General features: G+C 34.1%; 3 pseudogenes; all 3 read left to right on the top strand.

The window, feature by feature from the left end:
* Positions 1-30: 30 nt before the first annotated feature.
* Positions 31-12,080, top strand: LOC121366272 (annotated as a pseudogene).
* Positions 12,081-12,542: 462 nt separating this feature from the next.
* On the top strand, positions 12,543-19,213 carry LOC121366271 (annotated as a pseudogene).
* Positions 19,214-21,232: 2,019 nt separating this feature from the next.
* On the top strand, positions 21,233-22,668 carry LOC121366270 (annotated as a pseudogene).
* The last annotated feature ends 804 nt before the right edge of the window (positions 22,669-23,472 follow it).

Here is a 23,472-nt window from a genome sequence, read left to right as displayed (position 1 = left end):
GAAAAGAGAGAAAGAAGTTGAAGACGAAATATGTCAACAGAAATTGAACAAAGAGAGAAGAGACGTTTGATAGAAATGAAATCAGAATTGGAAAAAAGTCAAAAAAGAAGAATTGTAAGTTAATTTTTTTCTGAATATCTCTTTAATTTTTACTAGGAGAGAGAGAAGGAGAGAAGCAGCAGAGAAGAGGAAATGGTATATCCATTATTTAATAATCTATTATTAATAACTTCTCTAGTCTTGGTTGCAAAGAATGAAAGAGGCAGACATGTTTAAAGAATGGGAGGTCATGAAGATAAAGTTAGTTATTTAATATCTAATATAATTAATTAACTTTAATAGTTTTCATTTAGAACACAGCAAAAATGAGATCAAAAATTAGAATAGAGAGTGGACGAGGTATGCTCCTATAATTAAAAGCATTATTTTAATTATTCTTGTATAAACAGCCAACCTATTGATTTATTGGCCAAGTACATTATACATCTGAAGATGATATAGACATTGAAATGCAAGAGCCTTACCATTTATTAAGAGTGAGTTAGTGGGTGTGTGGTCAGAATGTTGTGACTCCACCCACATTAGGGTCTTAATGTTGTCGATCTTGAGGACTTACTGGAAGACATTAAAGTTTATTTAGAACTAGAAAAAGCTATTCATTATAACTTCTGGAAGGTAAAAACTGGTTTTACAAGTTTTATTAACTGGTTTAACTTGTTAGGATATGTAGTTTATATGTGAGGATGAAGTGGCAAAGTTAAGAAAGCTAGAACAAGTGACTTCAGGTGGGCGTGGCTTTAAAATGTGTCCACACCCCATTTATAATTAAGTAGGTGCCAGTGCTGATCGCAGGGAAGGTATACACACAGCAGTCTCATCTGATGTAGCTGGTATATTTAAAGGAAAAACAGTATGTTCCTCTTTTATTTAGTAGGTGTGGCCTTAATGATGTCATCTTTTATAGTATGGTCAATTGGTAGCATTAGAACAAGAGATCACTGCTCGTATTAATAGCCCTAATCCTGGGGACTTACTTGGTGGAAAAGCACACTACAGCAATTAAAAGCTCATTTGGCTAGGGTATGACTGTCACATGATTGTCATATGACTTTTGGTTTAATTTTAGACAAGGCTCCGTGATAGACATCAAGCTAATTTGAGGAGAAGTTATTTCAGTTAAAACAAGAGGTGTGGTCTATTTTTAAAAATGTTGTAATATATTTATAATAGCAAGCTGAACAGTTTGGTATACAAGGACCACCTCTCTTCCCATCGGCTAACAGTGGTGAAGGTGGACTTGGTGCTGTTAGTGAAGGTGCATCTGTGATGGTGAAGGTAGATTTGCTGTTAGTGAAGGTGCATCTGGTGATGGTGAAGGTAGATTTGCTGTTAGTGAAGGTGTATCTGGTGATGGTGAAGGTAGATTTGCTGATGATCGTATCAATCTGAAGATGTTGAAACAAAAGTTAAAGATGTTATATATAATGAACCCTCTACATCATCTGGTCATGATACTAAGGAGGATGAGTGAGTATAACTCTTGTCATTAACATTATAATTGATATAATAATAGGTCAGACACATTAATAGCTGAAGAGGACCTTTTAGAACTTGGTAAGTGATGATGTCATTATGATGTCATAACTACAAGTGTATATAGCATATGAAGCTTATGATATTGGAGCCTATAGTCCTAAATTATTAAAAGCTTCTGATGTACCAGAAAATGTAAGTATTTTTATTGTAGCAGTTATCATGGTTTGCCCCTGTAATTACTAGATTGAATTAATGATGCTGAAAGTGATAAACTAAGACAAGATAATGAAAGAAAAGGATAATGGCTGGAGAGAAGGTATAGTCATGTGATATCATGTGACTTGTATTACTATTATCATGCGATATAGAAGGTTGAAGAATATAGTGGTATAGAGATGGTACGCTCAGTAGAGAAGATGGGATAGCTGAAAAAATATAATTTTAACTCTGAGATCACACTTGATCCTCAAGTAAGTCAAGATTATTTTTCTCAATACTTTTTATATAAATTGTAGCAATATCTTTGGCATGGTAAATATCGTCCCAGAAAAACCACGCTTCTTTAATAGAGTCCACACTGTAAGTTGACATGGTTACCAAAATTTTTGTCATGGTAACATGTAGGGTTTTGAGTGGAACAAATATAATCAAACTCATTATGATACAGACAACCCTACCCCCAAAATCGTACAGGGATACAAATTAATGTCAGTATGTTAGTCATGTGATATTATTGTCTGATCATGTGACTTTAGATCTTCTATCCTGATCTCATTGATAACGCAAGACCCCAGGTTATACCGTAACTCCAATGACCGATAGTCCCGACTTTGCTGTTTTGAAGTTCCATGCTGGAGCACCTTATGAGGTATAGCCACACCCCTTTAATTAATGGGTAGTGTTACACTTAATTAGGATATAGCCTTCAAGATAGTTAATCGTGAGTGGGAATATTCGTGGAAATATGGTTTTAAGAGTCAATTTAATAACAATATTCTTCAGTTGTGGTTTAGATTCAAACTTATCGTTATAGAAGATAGACAAAACACTCATCATTGTATAAAAAATATTATATTAAAATACACACAGATGATCTACTAGTTCTAATTAAAGTGGTGGGTGGGTTTATACTATCAGTTGAAGTAGTACCATTAATTGGGACTATTCTTGTTTGATGATGAGAACTCTTTCTCTTTTTTTTTTTTGCTGCTCAACTTCTAATTTTTCAACAGTATACAATTCCTTAGTATTAAGTCCCAATGCTAATGATCCCTCTGGAACAAGGGTAGTGGTTGGTATAGGACGAGGGTTGCTCCCCTCAGCACTAAATACACTATAAGAAAAAGAACTATCACTTGTGGTTGTGAGTGATGTTAAAGTTGATGATTGTAATGATCCATTATCATAGGAGTTCATGTATTGTTGTAAATTCTTGACTATATTTATCAGAATACCGAGTAGGGGTTGTCTCATCTACACCAGAAATAATAATACTTGGTGTTTGCTTGCCATGAGGGTGTGGCTTAGGAAGACGCACCTCCTTCTGAGAACCTTGCTGTGCTTTGTGGTGTCAATAAAAATGGGATGGGCGTAAGAGGAGTTCTAAGTGCTCCACCCACTTTAGATTCATTACTGCTACTTGCTCGTTGTTTCCTCACCTTAGGATGTTTTCTAATAGGAGTACTGTGATCAACTTCAGAGGAAGACCCTCTTATCATAGCTTCCGTTACAAATGATAGTTTTTCTCCATGACTCTCTCTCGTGCTAATCCAGTGTTATCACCCACTTGATCAAGGACTTGTAATGCTTGTTCAAAATATGATACTGAGTTAGTATATTGTTGTGTGTTGGTAACATATAGTACCCAGCCCTTCAAGAGCTTGAAACTGCAATAATGTATTACCAGTAGACTGTGCTGTAGTTAATACTACAGAAAATGATTGTGCTGCATTAGTGTAGTCCTGTACTTGACTCTGAGCTAAAGCTAGATTACATAAACACTTTTGCCTCAGCTACTTGTTCTTTAGCTTGACCTAGTAAGAGAATAGTACACACATAGGGACAATAATGATGCCTGCTTACTGTATAGACTGGCTGCTGTCTTAGATAGATCACAGCTTCAACAAACGCTTCGTCTCATTATAAACAGCTCCAATATTTGTAACAGAGCTGCTTCCTGACATAATGAGCCTCCATTTGAGTGCCTGCTACACGAACTAATGGCAAAGCTCTCTCAAAATTTGTATAGCATCAGAGTGCATTTTAAGTGAACTATATACCAAACCTAATTGTGTATATAACTGACCTAATATATTACAATATAACATTAAATATATTATATACATTGCATATACCTTGCACTTTAGTGTCATCTAGTCTTAGTCCCATGATTTTTGCTGTAGTCAGCATACTAATGCACTCCTCTTTTTGTCCAATGGTTTGATATGCAATAGCTAACTGAGCATATACCAATGCCTCTTTCCCAGGATGACCACTATGTGATATAATTGTTGAGCATTAAGTAGAGCAGTAATTTGATGGTCAAATTGTTCATGTCTTGATGACATGTAGCTAATGTAATATATACGTCTGCAGCTGTAGATGGTTGGTTGGCTTAATATAATATTCAATTGATTGTTTGAATTGGGTCACTGCTTCCAATAATTGACAACACCTTGATTAGCCATTCCTAAATTATAATAGATATCACCTCGTATCTCGTCGTCTTTCTTATCCTCAGACTCATGCTCTTTCTTATCCTCAGACTCATGTTCTTCTTATCCTCAGGTCCAGCTTCTCTTTTGCTTGGAATTGAGTCCAGTAATATTAGTGCTGATTTTTAACAAGCTTATTCCTCTCTGATTTCACCTAATGTTATTAAACAAGCTCCTGTATTCAAAAAACAGGACAATTTCAATCTTGGTTGTCTACTAGTTCAGTGAGAGTAAGGGCAGACTGGAAATGATCTAATGCCACGTTATACTGAGATGATAGAAGACATTGGTGACCTCTAGTGGTAAGTCTCGTATCTTTTCCTCTGAACTCGGGACAGGATCACATTCCATACTGGAAGGTACCATACTACAGAGGTTTCAGATGTTGTTATAGTTGCTATAGTACTAGTGACCACGCCCTTCATTAGTCACCCACGTGGTTTTGAATCATCATCGATCATGGTCGAAAAAGATCTCCAAGTGAATTTTTAAAAACAGATTACTGGTCGTCCAGTTGTTGTTAAATTAAATTCTGGTGTTGATTATAGAGGTAAAGTGATCTATAGTGAGTAGAGCGCAATTACTGGTCACGTGACATAGGTATCTTGGCCTGTCTTGATGGTTACATGAACATTGCATTAGAACAAACCGAGGAATATGTGGGTGGGCAGGTAAGCCTTATGATGTCATTATGACATATTACTTCTTATTACTAGTTAAAGAACAAATATGGAGATGCTTTTATTCGTGGCAATAATGGTAGATATATAATGTAATAATTTTATAATATTTTTTAAAATTTTTAGTACTTTATATCAGTACCACAAAGACAATGAGAAGATAAACCACACCCATATCAAGTTAATCAAACACTAATTGGTGGGGCTTCAATTTTATTAACCAGTCCTTCTCCTAAAATTTGAAAGTCTTTAATTAAAGTTTCCACATCAGGGACAACCAGACACTATGATTATATAACAATTAATTTTATAATGATAGGGTTATTAAAACATCTACCTTTCCATGACTATTAGTGTCCCTGCTTAAATCGACAAGCTGCTTCAGATATCTATATCAATACATTCTAATTACTAATGTAATTGTTACGTGAAACAATACCTTAAAAGGGCGTGGCTTAAGGACTGTTGTTTCCATACTACACCAATGATATGACCTCCATATTTATCATTAAAAAACATTGCCAAATCACCATATGCTGTCTATACAATGACATATTAGTAGCACATTATATAGTGTTAAGTACCTCTAGAGCTTGTACATATAGTGATACTGGATCAAAGTCCACAACTGGTAGATGACTAGGATTTGTATGGGATGATGAGGTGTGGGCGGGTGGTGATGTGATGCTTTCTGATTGTCGAGGTATGTGGACTTTATTGAGGTATATAATGAGATTGTAATCAGATAATGGTGTCCTGAATACTTGCTATATATTTGAAGGGAATGTGTAAAGCAAAAAATGGTTATAAACCTACTTTGAAATCTAGTGAGTTTGGTAGACTAGATTGGAGGGACAATAATTGATTGGTCAATAAGTCAGAGATGCTTTAGCTAATAATAAAAGTCGGTTCATAATAGGAGCAGTGGGTGTGTCTTTTAGTCCCACTGAGAGGTCGTATCAAGGGGTGTGGCTATAAACATCAAAAGGATATCTGTCTCTATTATTATTAAATTGTGTCGTGATTTCTGATGACTTTTCAGCTATCAATTAATCATTAATTAGTAAGTGGAGTTAAATTAATAATATACCTGTAAATGATCATTAAGGTTAATAATGAGTGGGTCATGTGACCAATCATGTGACACTAACAAGGACAGAAATCGTAAGAAAAAATGTTGGCACAGCAAGGTGTCCTGTAATAATTATAATAATTAATATTATAGATAGGGGACTAACCCAGAACAGTGAAAGGTGCTGGATGAAGAAACAAGAAAGCTACCAATAACTCAATTACTTCTTCTGGGAATATGACTGGTCAGAAGATGAGCTGACACCCACCTCTTACATAATCGAAGTCCCAGGACCATAGGCTAAAAATTGGGTTTGCAATCTAGCGACATTACATGATGTCATAATGAAGTCATGTATATATATGTGACCTGATTTGCAAAAAGGGACCACTTCTGTCAAAAATATTTGTGGCCTGTTTTGTGAAAAAAACCTGTTAAAACATATCAAAAAACAGTTTTGCATTCATATAAAATAGTTATGCATATATAGCAACTGTATGTATACAAAACTGAGATGTTTGAGATGTTTTAACAGTAGTTTGTTCACAAATCAGGTCACAAATGTTTAACAGAAGTGGTCCCTTTTTGCTAATCAGGTCACATATATATACTAACCCAGAGAGTGTTGAAGTTAGTATGTCTGGCCACAAATATTGCTCCAGCTTAACAGCTTGTTTTAATAATGACTCCTTTTTTGTCTCTTTTAATAGAGTTATTTCTCGTGGATATAATATAAACAAACGAAATACATAACCCTCCTAATTAAAGGATAATTAATAATAATAAATTAATCAGTTTTCTTACTTTAAAGATATCAATATATTCTTTAGTAGGAGCACATATAATATGATATAGTTTTTGCAGACTTTGTGAAATTGCTAAATAAAATGCTGTTTTAATATCATTAATACTGCTAGGATCTTCTGGCCATTTGCCACTGGTTTCCATTTGAATAACAACTAATAATAATTTAATAATTAATGCTCTTATATTAATTGTACTACCTTTAAAACAATGGATAAAAGGAGGTGTGGCCATATTACATGAGGGATACAAGCAACGTTGTTGGACCCCATGCTGTGGTATTGCTATCATCTTTGAGGAAAGTCTACCATTATATGGACAAGGAGGATATACCTATCATTAATAGATATAATTAATAATATTAGTCAATTATAATACCTCAGTTTGACTAAAGATAGGTGAGATTCCCTGAAACAGTAGCTATGTTAAGGGGAAGACCCTTCAATAAACGTAATTGACGACTTAATTCTGTGAAAACTTGACCACACCCATTGACTCTGCCTCTCCAGTAGATAGACCACCTGTAGTACTATATATCCATTAATATAAAGTGTTGTATCCATTTGCTTTAGTATACCTGTCCATTCCATATCCTGCTCTATGTAGTACACAATCCATTACTGTATGTGTTAAGATACCATTACAACCAGTAACATGCCTCTCTAATAAATACTGTATTATCTGTTGAGGAATGCTTCGCTGTTGCCCCTCCCCTTGTCCCACCCACAATACAGCCTCTTTAATGCTGCTGTCCGGAAACCGTCTTAATTCTGAGCGATCACCCCAAAACGAGCGAAATTGTATAGCCTATTTACAACTTTATACAATGAATTTATAATAGAAAACTTTGTACCTCTGGGCTGTCAGCAGGTGGTCCTAATATTAATGGTTGAAATGCTACTTCAGTATTGAAGATCACACCTACTGTCATATGAGTATTGGATAAAGTGGGAGGAGCTTCAGACACTACCCACTATGTAGATGATAGTAATGTGTAATGATAATAATAAATTACCTTGGGTTGATGATAGAGCATTGACCAATTAACGTGGTACGATCTCCTAATCCTTTACTAATAACAGATAAGACTCTGTTTAAAACCTGAGGCCACACCCAACCTCCACTGTCCATTACAAAACTATTCCACATCTTGTGGTCAATTAGGGATGATCCTTTAATATCTTCTGATAATTCCAATCTAAATAAATTAATAAAACCATACATATATTTAAGTGAAGTGGTTTACTTGCAGAGAGCATCATATTTTAATATTGGAAGAACTGGTTTAAGAAATACAGCATTGAATTTACCATCATCGTCCAAATGGGTGTGGCTTAAAAGTGCCTCTCCTGACGAAGTACTTGATATTGATAGAGAGATGTGTTAGCAGTGATGTTAAGAAACCCAGAAGAATCCAAAAAGACAACATCATAAACAGAGTGATATAATTCCAAAGATGGCTACATTGTTTTTAAAAGATTAGATGTAGTAGTCAATAATAAACTTACTAGAGAGGGGTAAACCCTTCTATCTGCAAGACTAATACCTTCTTGGCTCCAGTCACTAGATGCTACAGTTACCATGACAACCACAATACAGATAATGTCATACTTACCAATAAATTGAAGAATTATTCTAAATAATTGATAACTACTCATAAATTGATTTATCTTGTTCTGTTGTAATAGATAGATCATTAACATTGTACAATGGAAAACCTGATAAACAGCCATATCCCTATTACAAGAATCGATATACCATATATGGTATATATCATCTACCTGGTCTAATTGTCTCTGATGTAGCCATATTTTACAGAGAAGGGTTGCTTCAGTTATACTAGGACATTCTAGAGTGGCTCTATATAGTTCATGGAGATGACGTTCTCGACTCTCCATCTCCAATAAAATGGTATTGTTATAACGAGGTGTAGGAGGTAGTTCCTCTAATAATGGCAGTAATGAGATTAAATTAATAGATATTTACCATCTGCTGTTGTCTCTTGTGGAATGTATAGCAAAATGGCGCACATTATTTCGATCAGGTAATAACTTTGTCAGTGGTATAGTTTGATCATTAATAGAAGTGTGAATATAGATTGTATATTTGACTAAAGATTGTGCTGTAACATAAATTAAATAAATATTATTTGTAAATAAATAAATAATACCTTTAGGACGCAAGACTAAAATAGGTAAGAGATGGTTACCTATATCATAGCTAAAAGTGAACTGAAGAAAACAATTTCTTTTTTTTTAAGAGGTGGCCTGCAATAATACTTAAATAAAATGGCTCTCTTGTGAAAATAACGATAATTTAAATGATCTTTGGCTTGTAGACAACCCTGTATTAACAATATACATATTAATATATATCATAATACTTGTACCTGAGGTATTAATACGTTATATTATATTGGTGTTTTCTTTAAGACCTGTTTCCAATAAATGACTTCCCACTATTTAATTTTAGTAGGTGGTAGGAACTGAAAGTGACCTTTGACCTCAGAGGTGGGAGTAACCCAGAGGATATTGTATTGATGTTGGTATTAGGGAAAGTCCATTACACAACTAGAGTAATATACACAACATCTGATTTTATCAGTTTATTTAACCTACCTTATAAGTCCATCTTGAGAAGGCGGTAAGTTATTATGTAGGCTTTTAGTTGATGTAATAATGCTTCTAGTTCACTAGATATTTTTCCAGTTCTCACTTCAGATAACATTTCTGTAATCTACAATACGGTACATGTGATGTAATGATGATGTAATGAGTGATTGCATTACTTTGTAACTTGATGAGGTTTGTATGATATAGGCTTTCTGTCTCCTTGAGTGTTTGAAGTTCGTCATGAGTAGGCGGTCGATAAAAGTTCGCTTAATTTAGCCTTTTTATTAAGGGGCATGAATTTTTCTGATTCTTCCTTTACTTTGTCGACACTGCTATATAATCCAGTGATTTATCAGCATTTTTTTCCATGGTTACATTAGACAAAGGAGAATGTATATCCTATAGACTTTAAATAAAACAATATAATTTTTATTATATTTACTGTATTTAAAGCCTTTCTCTTAGAACCCAACTTCATTCTTCACCAGCATAGGCCACTGCTTTGGCGTGTCCCGGTAGCATAGTATACGGAGTTTAAAATTATACTTCATTATGATTTCTATACAAATTTTAGAATGTTTCCGTTCATGTCCGTAAATTAGGTATTAGTCCGATCCTACAGTTAATTAAAAGTGGTTTTAAACTTTCACTGTCTTTAATAGTTCCTTAGCTGTTTTATACGCTTCATTATCACTAAGATCAGACTCTGCCTCCTACATGAACGAGACAAACAGGTTGCCATGACAACCAGTACATGTACACATCACACTACCAGTAATTGAGTCAGTTCGTCAATGGCAGCTGCTAGTTTTCTCTCGGTGTCTGGAATCATTGTATGAGACTCTGCAATACTTCCATCTATAGACATAATATAAAAATTAAAGTTATAATGATTATCAAAGCAATAGTTTCTGGTCTCATATTTTATTTAATATATTAATAGTGCATCTTCTTCCAGTAACCTGTTTTTTTATGTCGTATTCATCTTTGGACTCATCTTTCATTTTTTGAACTTTAGCTTCTTGTTCAAACGACTTCTTTAAGATACATATCTCTCTCCTTTGATAATCTAGTCACAAGATGAATCACTAATAGCAAAATTCTCTAGTACCTTTTAACAACTCCTGTTTTAATTCTAATACTTCTAATTTTGGGATCTTGAGACGTAGAAGCCATTTTTCCAGCCTTACAATAATTATTATAATACGTAATAAATATTTATAGTTTGTTAATCCATAGTTAATAATACTATTAAAATTCATAGAATTTTACGAGGAGATAAAAACGAGGACGCGAAAGAGGCGTATTCACTGCAACTGCTCAGAGGAAAAGGACGAAACATGGCAAAGCGAATTGCTCGGAAGGTTAAACGAGCTGGTAAGTCAGCTGTTCAGTTCCGATTTACATCGACATTTGAGTACATTGATCTGACTTGTAATGGAACTTGGTAAGTTAAAGCATAAATCAATATATTTATGATAATAAGTAATGTTAATAATAAGCATATTATTATGGTATATATAATTTTGTGCTGTAAAGTTATAATGTATGTGCATATTTCAAATAATTTAGACATTTTTGTGGGAGTGGCTGCAACATGTAATAGTGTGACATGTATTTATATATTACAATAGGCGTCCAGACAAATTGAGGGTCATTTGGTTGCGTAGTCATCGTCGAGTCCAATCTAGTGAAGTGAGTTCTATCTTATCAATGTATTGTATACGAACTTATTCTGATTTAACAGGTTGAATTCATAGTTACAGAAAGATCGTGGCCCTAATGGTGCTGATGGGCGTGCTGTCTTTGATCCACCAATAACTGTGTCTCTGGTGGTCACATTATACAGGGTCAGTATCGACGTAAATGTACATATATTCACACTTTTTATTTCCTGTGAAATCTCCCTTGACCTCTTGAGGGATTAGTTCCAGAATTATACAGCAATAATAAAGTTCAAGAATTACACAGCAATAATATAGATCATGAATATAATATCATTCTGAAAACTGAGAATTTAATTAAGTTATACCAAATACCACCTGTTACTATCAGACTGTTACTATCATTACTCATTACACCTCATTTCATATCTCTTCACACAGGATGGGAAGAGGTCAGAGTTTGAAGAAAAGGAGTACAAGTATTACATTGAAAATGTAAACTTTAAAGTTATCATATATTTGTATATCTCTTGAGTACTATAACTAAACCCTGTTATTTTTAATGTAGGAAGGAGGAAAATGGGAAAAAAATATTGTCCTCATTTAATGTGACATGTCAGAATATGCTGGGTATACCATCTTCAAGGTACATATAATACTGTAGTAGATATATATAATATAGATCACCTTTATAGACATGCTTTGGAGATGAATTTCAAGCCAGTATCTCGCAAGATCTCTAAATCTTTACTTGGAATAACTCTGGAATCAGAGTTTATTAAAGAAGGCAAAGATACGTGAGTCTGTCTCATAGTATGACTCCACCCTTTACTCCACCCATTTACAGTGATGAGGATATGCAGAGTACATTTAGTGCTATAGAACCTGGACAAAGTATGATGTATGCTGATGAAGATGAAGACATTGATGAAGATGACCTTGATGAAGCGGCTACTTTAGGAATGAGGTTACATGACAATCACATGACTATCACATGACCTACAGCTAGTACTAAAACATTATTTAATATAGCATTATTTTAATAGACAGTACAAAGTCCTGAAGAAACACACATCCTCGTCCTCAAGAAACTGGTGAGGGTTATTATACTACAAGTCACATGATCATTGATGGCAGTCACATGACATTCATTGCAATCATTACATTAACAGTACTTTTCAGTACTTGTAGTTGCATGAAGCCACCCCACTGATGACATCACTGTAATCTATAGATGTTATTACTTCTATAATAACACTTGGTACTGGAGTGACTGTAAACGTTCTGATATTGACCGAACATCTCCCCTCGTAAACTCCACGAACTAATAGTGTTGACAGTTTAGATAACATACTTGAAGATCAAACAGGCCAACATCTTAAAATGAAAGATGGAGAACAAGAAAGAGATAACATTACACCTCAACATTCTGAAAATATGTTATTGAAAATAATACAAAGATGCTTCAAGAAACCAACAACATTGAAGTTGAAAAGGTTACAGATTTACATCAACAAGAAAGACCTCAAGAGAAACACTCAAGAGGAACTCAAGAAGAACTCAAGAGAAACCTCAAGAAGAACCTCAAGAAGAACCTCAAGAGAAACCTCAAGAAGAACCTCAAGAAGAACCTCAAGAGAAACCTCAAGAAGAACCTCAAGAAGAACCTCAAGTGAAACCTCAAGAAGAACCTCAAGAAGAACCTCAAGAAAACCTCAAAAGAGTGAAGGCATTGTCATTAACAAAAGCTATAGATTTACCAGAAAAAAAATGACAGCAATGCAGAATTTATACCTCAAGAAGCAGGAATGATGAAAATAATGTTTCTCAATTTAAAACTACAGGAATCCCCACTACAGGAAGCCCTAATATGCTCTTAACATAATTGAACAGTCAGCTGATCTAGTATGTCAACAGAAGCTACCCTTAGTACAGAATTGACCTCACCTTCTGAAGTAGTTAGTGTGGATCCTGTGCCTACTGGGGATGTTCCTGTAATTGCCTCTAATCAAAATCAAGTTTTACCCACTAATCAACCTAATCTGATATCAATAGTCAATCAAATGGTACTATATGGAAATACATCAGACTGATACCCATGAATTCATACCACCTCAGCCTTTACCAAAAGACCAGAATCAATCTAACAAAATCTTGGTGAAAACAACGGCGTATCTTCGGTGGGACTGACGACAGATCACACCCCTTTTGTCAAAGTGCATTAGCGTTCTTTATAATAATAACTAAATGTATTACACCATCATGATGTCATTATTATTCTATTTATAGACCCACCCATGAAGAGACACCTTCTCTGAACCCATGACACTCCTCCTAACCCATTGATATATCCACTCCATCCAGTAGTGATAAGATCACTGTCAGGACAACATGGCTACCAGATGTGAATTTGTTGATTGTAATGATGTTCCTGTGTCAACTGATAGAGTAGATAATGCTGATGTTATTGAGTAAGGAATGTGTCATTGATTATTCACACAGTCTCTCTCTATTTCTAGTTGTATTTCTCTGCTCAATGGTGTCCACCTTGTCGAAGGTTTCTCCCTAAACTAACAGAGTATGTGCTATTGTGATTTAATGCAATTATTGAACATCTCTCTACTTTTTAGATTTTACAATGCTTTGAAAAAGAATGACAAAGCTTTTGAGATAATATATGTTTCAAATGACAAGTATGCCCCTAAATAATTAGTTAATATGAGTTGTATTGATGGTCTCTAGCTCACGTACTGAGATGATACAGTACATGCAAGAACAACAAATGCCGTGGTTAGCTATACCTCATGGACATCCACTCATTGATAAACTCAAACTAGACTTCAGTAGTGTCATTGTTCATTAACCCACTATATAATTACTGTTGTCTCTAATTACTCTCAATTAATTACTATAATTACTCTTTGTTATTACAGGGTTCGTAGTATTCCTTTGTTAGTTATTGTATCTAAGACTGGAGAAGTGGTATGTTAATGACATTCTTTTTTAATCTTTTACTATCAATATAGTTGGAAGATAATGCCAAGAAGTCTGTTGAAGGTACTCATGTCGCTGCCTCATCAGCAGTAAAAACAATATTCAAAAGGGTTGGAGAAAAGTGGAGCTGAGACCACTGACGAACATGAAGAAGTAAAACAGAAGACAGGTCTTCTTGGGGCTTTCAAGAAAGCTCTTACCAAGGAATCATCTGAGGTAATTGTCTCATGATTGTAATGTGATAATCATGTGATTTTTTAACAGCCACCTCCTAGTCCAAGGCTGGAGCAAGTAAGTTACGTAGTACAATAGTGGTGTGTGTTAATACTATGTTTGTTTTATTGATAGCGTGAAACCAGCTGAAAGCAAAGTGGTAAATGCATGAACATAATGTGATATTTTATAACAATGTGTTAACAGCCAAGAGTAAAGTGGATGACTCTTTCAATAAAGATGAGCTATTAAGACAACTACAACAGAAAAAAAAAAAAAAAAAAAAAAAAAAAAAAAAAAAAAAACTCACAGAAGATATTTATACGTCATTTGGAGGAGGTCCAATTTGTCTTTGAATCGCATACTAATGACGAACTGATACTGAACTTAGAACTATTAAAACCACATTGGAACCGTCTCAAACCAAGGTCAGATCATGTGACACGGATCAATATGTCATGTGACTTAATAGGTTAAAGAACTTGAAGAGACGAGTGCTCAGAAGAAAGTGGAAGACGCCAATTCAGAGAATATCTCAATGTATGTTATTATAATATTAATTGATGTAGTTAAGGGGCTCTTGCCATTAGGGTTCAAGGATGGCTCTTTAAGAAAGGTGCAAGGGACCTACAGCTAATGTCTTCAGAAGAGGGTACTTCCGTCTTGATCAAGGTAGTAAGCTCTATTATTTTTTTTTTACAGAGTCAAGCTGAAGGAACACCTCAAGGGTAATCAAAAGTGGGTGTGGTTTATTGTTATCTATGTATTTCTAGGTACATTGATTTGGTAAAGATCATAAGTGTTAGTGAAGTGAGTCCTGCTCAACAAGATAAAAATAATTCTAGCTTTAACATTGACTGTGAAGGAAGGACCTTCCAACTTCAAGCTCATGATGAATCTGAGATGAGAATGGTATAAAAACATGCACTGCGTTTATCATGTGACTGTCATGTGATCTGCAGGTGGATTAATGCCATTGATTACTTAAAAACTTACTACAAGAAAAAAGAGGTGCATCTCGCTAAAATAATGTGGACATATTTTAGTAGAAAAACATTTTTATTCTTATATGCTGTTCTCCCATTATAAAGAGTGTGTTATATTATTATTATTGTTATAGCTTTTGATAACTAAACATCATTGTTATCATGAGATGATAGAATTGATCCTAGTCTTTGTCAACTTCTTCCACTGTTCCGGACGTTCTAACGGATCAAGAAAACTTTAATATCCAAACTATTAAATTACAAATTCCTGAGAATAAGAACTGAAAGAAAAAGGATGTAATTATAAATAACCACACCATTCCTTACTGGTTTCTAGGAAACATAATTCGTCCAACTCATTGCAGAGAGGGCAGAGCCATCACAAGGACTGGTTCCTATATCATATAGTCTGATATTTGGATATGAGAATGGATACTTACCAAATGCTGCGGCATAAATTGAACAACCTAATGACCACACATCACTTTTACACTTATTACACATTCAGACGGAACTTCAAATAATTCTGGTGCTCTATACAAAAATAAAACCCTCACATGACTATCATTGACTACTTACCTGTACATTGCTGTACATGTTTGAGCGCAATACTCTTGAAGAGCTAAAGCTTCTTGTCTACAAAATGTATTACATCATAACATGTCATTTTGTCTACTAAAATAGATCATTAATACATTACTTTAATATCAATTTCCACTGCTATATCTCATGGGAATTGATATCATGCACCTAAATCTTACGGACCTTGTAGTGATAGTCACATGACCAGATGATGCACTACCTAAGTCCATTAATAATAACTCCTCTTTGCTATCTGAAACAATAAGTTTACCAGGTATATAATGAGATATATGAGACCACACACACATTATTACAGCATTATGACATCACCTTGAGATCTCTAAAAAAAAAATAAATAAAAAAAACGATGTGATAAGGCTCCTGTCGTACATGTATGGAGAGCATGTAAACCTTGACACACGGACAAAAATAGTGTTAAAATACATCCTCTTCTATAATTTGACCACACCATGAACACGAGCAATTTCATCTTCTAACGTACCATTCTAAATTATAATGAATGTGATTTAGTTACCATGGTAACTGGTCTCACCCTGTAATAAGGGAAGAGAAGGAAAGCTCTGGCTTCACCATTTCCTTCCTCAACAACTTCCCGTAATCAACTAATTGTAACACATTAGGATGATCTGTTGACTGATCGGACATATACTTCTCTTTCAAATGATTGTCTCTGATCATCAACTTGTAACAATAACTGTTTCTAAGAACACAACTAATGAAGATCGACAACAAAGAAATTTAATACTTACTAATGCATATTGCTGACCATCTCTACCTCTTACAAGATCAACATACGAGAAACCTGAGATTTATAAATTACTAATTGTTTTTATAACAGGGGCACTACCTCCTTCCCCAATTCTCCTAATGACTTTATAATTTGTCCATTGACTACTAATGTCCTCCCAAAGAAGAAAGACCATATTATACCCATATTATGGTGACCACTCCCACAATAAAAAAGGAATGGCTAAGCCTATTTCATAATCTTGATCTTATCATTGTATTATGTAGCAAGCAACATTTTGTAATTTTAATAATTAATTAATAATATCTAATATATTTTAATTTTCGAACTTAAAAACATTAAAAATTTTTATACTAAGCTTCCTAATTATTCATAATTATATCCTGTAAGTCAAATGGCAGTAAGTTTTTTATTACAAATACTTTATATAAACCATCTCTTGTTTGCAATAGTTCAATTTTACAGATGGGGAAACTAGTTATTAGAAATGGTACAGTATTAATGCAGATCATATGTTTCCAGCTGAGTGTCTAGCATTGAAGATGGCAAAATCAAGTAAGTATCCAGCTGTCCTATATAGTACTATATATATATATATTACTATAGGACAAGTTGGGAAGGATATACGTGTTGTTGATGGTGTACGTAAATAGATGCTAAGGGCAAATGATAATACCTGGAGGTATTGATACTCATACACATATGCAGTTACCATTTATGGGTACTTGTTGCTGTTGATGACTTTTATATTGGAACTAGAGGGCTGCACTGGCTGGTGGAACTACTATGATAAGTATGTAGTTATAAATTATCTCATTTTAGTATTTAATTAATGGAGTTGTCTTTATTTTATTTTCAGTGGATTTTGCATTGCCTCCTAAGGGAGGGTCGCTGTTAGAGAGTTAATGATCAATGGAGAAAATGGGCTGATGAAAAAGTATGCTGTGATATTTCACTCCATGTGGCTGTGTCTTGGTGGAGTCCTCAGTGTCTGAAGAGATGAAAGTCCTTGTTGAAAAAAGAGGGTAATTAAGCAATAATTACAGGCGCTGAGTGTTAATTAACTTGTTCATATTAATTTTTAGGTATCAATTCGTTTAAAACTTATTAGCTTATAAAGGGATCTATACATGGTAGCAGATGATGAAGTAAGTAAGCCCTATATATTAATTGATACAATTATATATTTTTAGTTGCTCCCAATATTTTCTCGATGTAAAGAGTTGGTGGTATGAAGTCATGGTCCATGCTGAGAATGGTGATGTCATTGATAAAGTAGACTACATATATATTATTAGCTATGATTTTATTGACGTTGATTATTATAGAAATCACAAGAGGATTGATGATCATGGTATTACTGGTCCTGAGGTCATGAGATTGTCGTCCTGAAGAGGTAGAGAGTTGCAGCTGTTAAAAATGTATTATGTTAGCTAATATCAAAGTAATTGCCCCCTTTATATTGTCCATGTAATGAGTAAAAGTGCTGCTGATGAGATCTCTAGTGCAAGAAAGAGAGGTATCTTATATTAGTTATGACATTATTATTACTCATATGTACTAGGATGGTTGTGTAATATGGAGAACCTATTGCTGCTAGCTTAGGTACTGATGGTACACATTATTGGCATAAATGTTTGCGACATGCTGGCAGGTATGATCTTATATTAAACTCTACCCCTTTATTGATTAAATAATTAAGGTTATGTTATGGGTCGTCCACCTCTACGTCCTGACACAACTACTCCAGCTTATTTGATGTCATTGTTAGCAAAGTAAGTTTCTTAAATAATGAATGATATTATGATATTATATTAATATTTAGTGTGAGTGTGGTTTTGTAGATTGTACTTGGTACTGACAATTGTACATTTAGTGGAAATCAAAAAGCTCTTGGTAAAGATGACTTTCGTCTAATCCCTAATGGAGTCAATGGGGTAGAAGATCGTATGTCCGTTATTTGGGAAAAGGGTGTAGTAAGCCAATTAGTAGGTGTGGGGCTTCTCGTATTATTGTTATTATTACGTAGTATAGGTAAAATGGATCCATGTCGTTTTGTTGATGTTACTAGTACAACAGCTTGCTAAAATCTTCAACTTTTATCCTCAAAAAGGTGTGATCTAAACATTATATAGTTCTCTTATGAAACATCTTTGTATAGGGTGTTATTGCGGTAGGGTCTGATGCTGATATTGTGGTATGGGATCAGACCAAACTCGTACTATCTCAGCTAAAACACATCATCAAGTATTTCTATTTTCTATTATTATATTTAATTTATTTATTTTTAGGCTGTAGATTTTAATATTTTTGAAGGTTTAGTATGTCATGGTGTACCAGTATATGTAATATCCAAGGTAAAGGTAGTTGTTGACCATGGAAAAATGATGTTCAAAAGGATCTGGCCGATTTATACCTCGTAAACCATGGTGTAATTATGTCTACTCTCGTGTTACTCAAAGAGATAAGGTAGTACACATATATATACATGTTCATCTGTATATGTGTCTGTGTGTTGTAGGTCAATCAGCCACAGAAGGTTGAACGTGAACCTTATACTGGTCCAGTTATTGAACTCCCCAAGTAAATTTTTCTTTGAATAGTTAGTGAGTAATACTTTGTGTGAGCAACAAAAACTTTCACTAGACAATTATGACATGTTCAATAATTCTAGTATAGATAATGTACAGTAAGGTTGCCTATGGGCTTACATACCTATCTTTATGTAGTCATTTGTCTATGAATTTAATATAACAAGTCATGGAACAAAAACAATTTTATTTTAGAGAAGTCTTCTTGTATGACAAACTGGCCGACATTTGAACAGTATACAACTGTTGCATGAGATAATCTTCCAGGCGTCTGGTCGGCTATTGCCAGAGGAGATTGGGATAGATCCTTTCGTTAGAGGATAATTAGGAGTTGGAGCACAAGCACACATCTTAGCCAATTTCGTCAATGAGATCAACACAGTGGAAATGTTAGTAACAACAGCGACAAACATGACAACTTTAACTTGAAGACTTGAAAGCAAGTGTCTTTTAAGTAGTTAGGTCATTGCACAACAGTGGTGCAGTATTAATGATATTCATAGTTTGTGATGGTGCAAATAAACCAGTCAAATAAATTTATAATTATTAAGAATATTTTATGGAATTTTCTTCGTTTTTGCTTGTAATACCAATTACATATTTTGGCTATATACCATACATCTTTAGCAAATTCGTGAAATGTTCTTATGACAGTCTGAAGGTCAGTTCTACTGACAGTAGTTTCCCAGTAGTTTAATAAATGTACATTTATAAAAACCTTGTCAAATGTAGTTATCAAGTATTGCAGGATTAGTTTAGAATAGTACATGTACATTAATGCACAAAATAATCTAAATGGTATAAACATGGTGTAATTATGTCCTACTCTCGTGTTACTCAAAGAGACAAGGTAGTACACATATATATAGACATGTTCATCTGTATATGTGTCTTGTGTGTTGTAGGGGGGTCAATCAGCCACAGAAAGTTTAATGTGAACCATATACTGGTCCAGTTATGAAGTTCCCGAATAATGTACTTATGTAATAAAAAAAGTATAGAGTTACTAGAAACTAACACTGTTACTATAAAGTTACAAAACCACAAATTGAGATTTGATCATGAGACTAATGGCTTGAGTTTTTTAATGAAGTTAGAGATATAGGTCCTTGTTAATTGACATTAATATTACTGCTGTTAAATTTGCATTACTTTAAAAAAGATAATCCTCTGTGTTCTACTAGTACATGTATAATTATGTACTTAAATTTATAAATGTTTTTTTTTTTTGTTTTTTTATGCATTTTAACAATATTGTTTAGAGCAGAAACAATATACTGTACTTAACAAGAACCAATATATCTATATTCATGAAAAATTTGAAGTAATTTTGTTTAAAAAAATGAGATTTGGATCATGACATCAAAATGGCTGAAGTTTTTTTGAGCATTCATATTTGGCAACTGAAAATTTAAAAAATGTTATTTTTAATAACAAGAGAGACACCCAATGGACATCTAATGTTAAGGTATCAAGTAATAATAACATCGTAATCTAATAGATTTAATAACTGCAATAAAATGAATAAAGATACTGTTGTATTAATTATTAAATTAGAGTATTGTTCTGTGCTAAACAAATGGGTTGATTCACTTATAGGTTGTGGCTAACTTAGATGCTAAAGGAATTTGGAATGTCTAGAGACACTATGATAATGGACAATATGGACTTCAGAGGCACTACATGTATCCACCAATGGTGTTGATATGCGTGGGTCTATCCTAGACATCCATACTCTGATATTATACTATAGTCCTCAACAACATTTCGAATTTTTTCCCTCTAATTTATATGTCTTCTATTACAAATTGATGTGATTATAAATATTTAATATCGACTATGAATTTGAATTATTGGGTCTGGAGATTTCTGCAGGACAAAAACTGGCTGTGAGTTCTTTTTATTACAAATACTTATATAAACATCTCTTTGTTTGCAATTAGTTGTCAATTTTACAGAGGGGAAACTAGTTATTAGAAATATTAGTATTGCAGTAGTTTAATGGTGCAGATCATATGTTTCCAGCTGATGTCTATATTGAAGATGGCAAAATCAAGTAAGTATCCAGCTGTCATATATAGTACTATATATATATATATTACTATAGACAAGTTGGGAAGGATATACGTGTTGTTGATGGTGTACTGACAATAGATGCTAAGGGCAAATTGATAATACCTGGAGGTATTGATACTCATACACACATGCAGTTACCATTTATGGGTACTGTTTGCTGTTGATGACTTTATATCGGAACTAGAGCTGGCACTGGCTGGTGGGGAAAAAACTACTATGATAAGTATGTAGTTAAAATTAATGTTTAATTGATAAATGTGGTCTTTTAGTTGATTTTGTACTGGGTCCTAAGGGTAAGCCCCTGTTAGAGAGTTATGATGCAATGGCGAAATGGGCTGATGAAAAAGTATGCTGTGATTATTCGTTTCATGTGGGCTGACTTGGTGGAGTCCTCAAGTGTCTGAAGAGATGAAAGTCCTTGTTGAAGAGAAAGGTAATTAAGTGAATATTATCAAGAGTTTAAACTCATTATTATTTAGGATTAACTCTTTAAGACATTTTTAGCTTATAAGGAGTATTCATGTTAAGAGATGATGACGTAAGACGTTACTAGCTATGTATTAGTATTGACAAGATATTTCTAGTTGCTCCAAGTATTTGCTCTAGTTGTAAAGAAATAGGTGCATTGGCTCAAGTTGCATGCTGATAACGGTGAGTTATCGCTGAAGTTACTATTGTCGTATTTTGCTGGAATATATTTTTTTTAATATAAATCGCAAGAGATGATTGATCATGGTATTACTGGTCCTGAAGGTCACGAGATGTGTCGTCCTGAAGAGTGGGAGGCGCAAGCCCGTCAAACTATCTATTATGTTAGCTAATCAAGTAATTGCCCCCTTTATATTGTCCATGTAATGAGTAAAAGTGCTGCTGATGAGATCTCTAGTGCAAGAAAGAGAGGTATCTTATATTAGTTATGACATTTATTATTACTCTTATGTTACTAGGATGTGTTGTATATGGAGAACCTATTGCGCTACTTATGGGTACTGATGGTAGTGCACATTATTGGTCATAAATGTTGGCGACATGCCTGCAGGTATGATCTTATATTGAACTCCACCCCTTTATTAATTAATAATTATGGTTATGTTATGGTCCACCTCTAACGTCTTGGTGTGGTGGGGGGCAACTACTCCGCAGCTTATTTGATGTCATTGTTAGCAAAGTAAGTTTCTTTAAAATGAATGATATTAGGTGATATTATATAATATTTAGTGTGTGATTTAGATTGTACTGGTACTGACAATTGTACATTTAGTGGAAATCCAAAAAGCTCTTTGGTAAGAGTTGAGGACTTCGTTCGTATCCCTAATGGGTCAATGGGGTAGAAGATCGTATGTCCGTTGATTGGGAAAAGGGTGTAGTAAGCTAATTAGTATGTGTGGCCTTCTCATATTATGTATACATTCTTACAGGTATAGTGGTAAAATGGATCCATGGTCGTTTGTTGATGTTACTAGTACAACAGCTGCTAAAAATCTTCAACTTTATCCTCAAAAGGTGATCTAAACAATTATAGAGTTCTCTTATGAAACATCTTGTATAGGGTTGTTATTTATTGCTGTAGGGTCTGATGCTGATATTGTGGTTTATGGGATCCAGACCAAACTCGTACTATCTACAGCTAAAAAACACATCATCAGTATTTCTATTTTCTATTGATTATATTTAATTTTATTTATTTTTTTAGGCTGTAGATTTTACTATTTTTTGAGGTTTAGTATGTCATGGGTGTACCCCCCAGTATATGTAATATCTCAAGGTAAAGTAGTTGTGTGACCAGGGGAAAATAATGTTCAAAAGGGATCTGGCCGATTTATACCTCGTAACCCATGGTGTAATTATGTCTACTCTCGGTGTTACTCAAAGAGATAAGTCGTAGTACACATATATACATATATATATACATACAGTTCATCTGTATAAGTGTCTGTGTGTTGTAGGTTAATCAGCCACAGAAGGTTGAACGTGAACCATATACTTGTCCAGTTATTGAACTCCCCAATAAATTTTTTCTTGTAAATAGTTAGTGAGTATACTTGGTGTGAGGCAATAAAAACTTTCACTAAGACAATTATGACATGTTCAATAATTAATAGTTATAGATATAATGTACTAGTAAGTTTCTATGGTTACATACCTATTCTTTATGTAGTCATTTGTCTATGAATTTAAA

This window comes from Gigantopelta aegis, unplaced genomic scaffold (genome assembly GCF_016097555.1).
Source record: "Gigantopelta aegis isolate Gae_Host unplaced genomic scaffold, Gae_host_genome ctg5163_pilon_pilon, whole genome shotgun sequence".
Lineage (NCBI taxonomy): Eukaryota > Metazoa > Mollusca > Gastropoda > Neomphalida > Peltospiridae > Gigantopelta > Gigantopelta aegis.
Note: the sequence above shows the minus strand (reverse complement) of the source record. Positions and strands in the feature narration are given on the sequence as shown.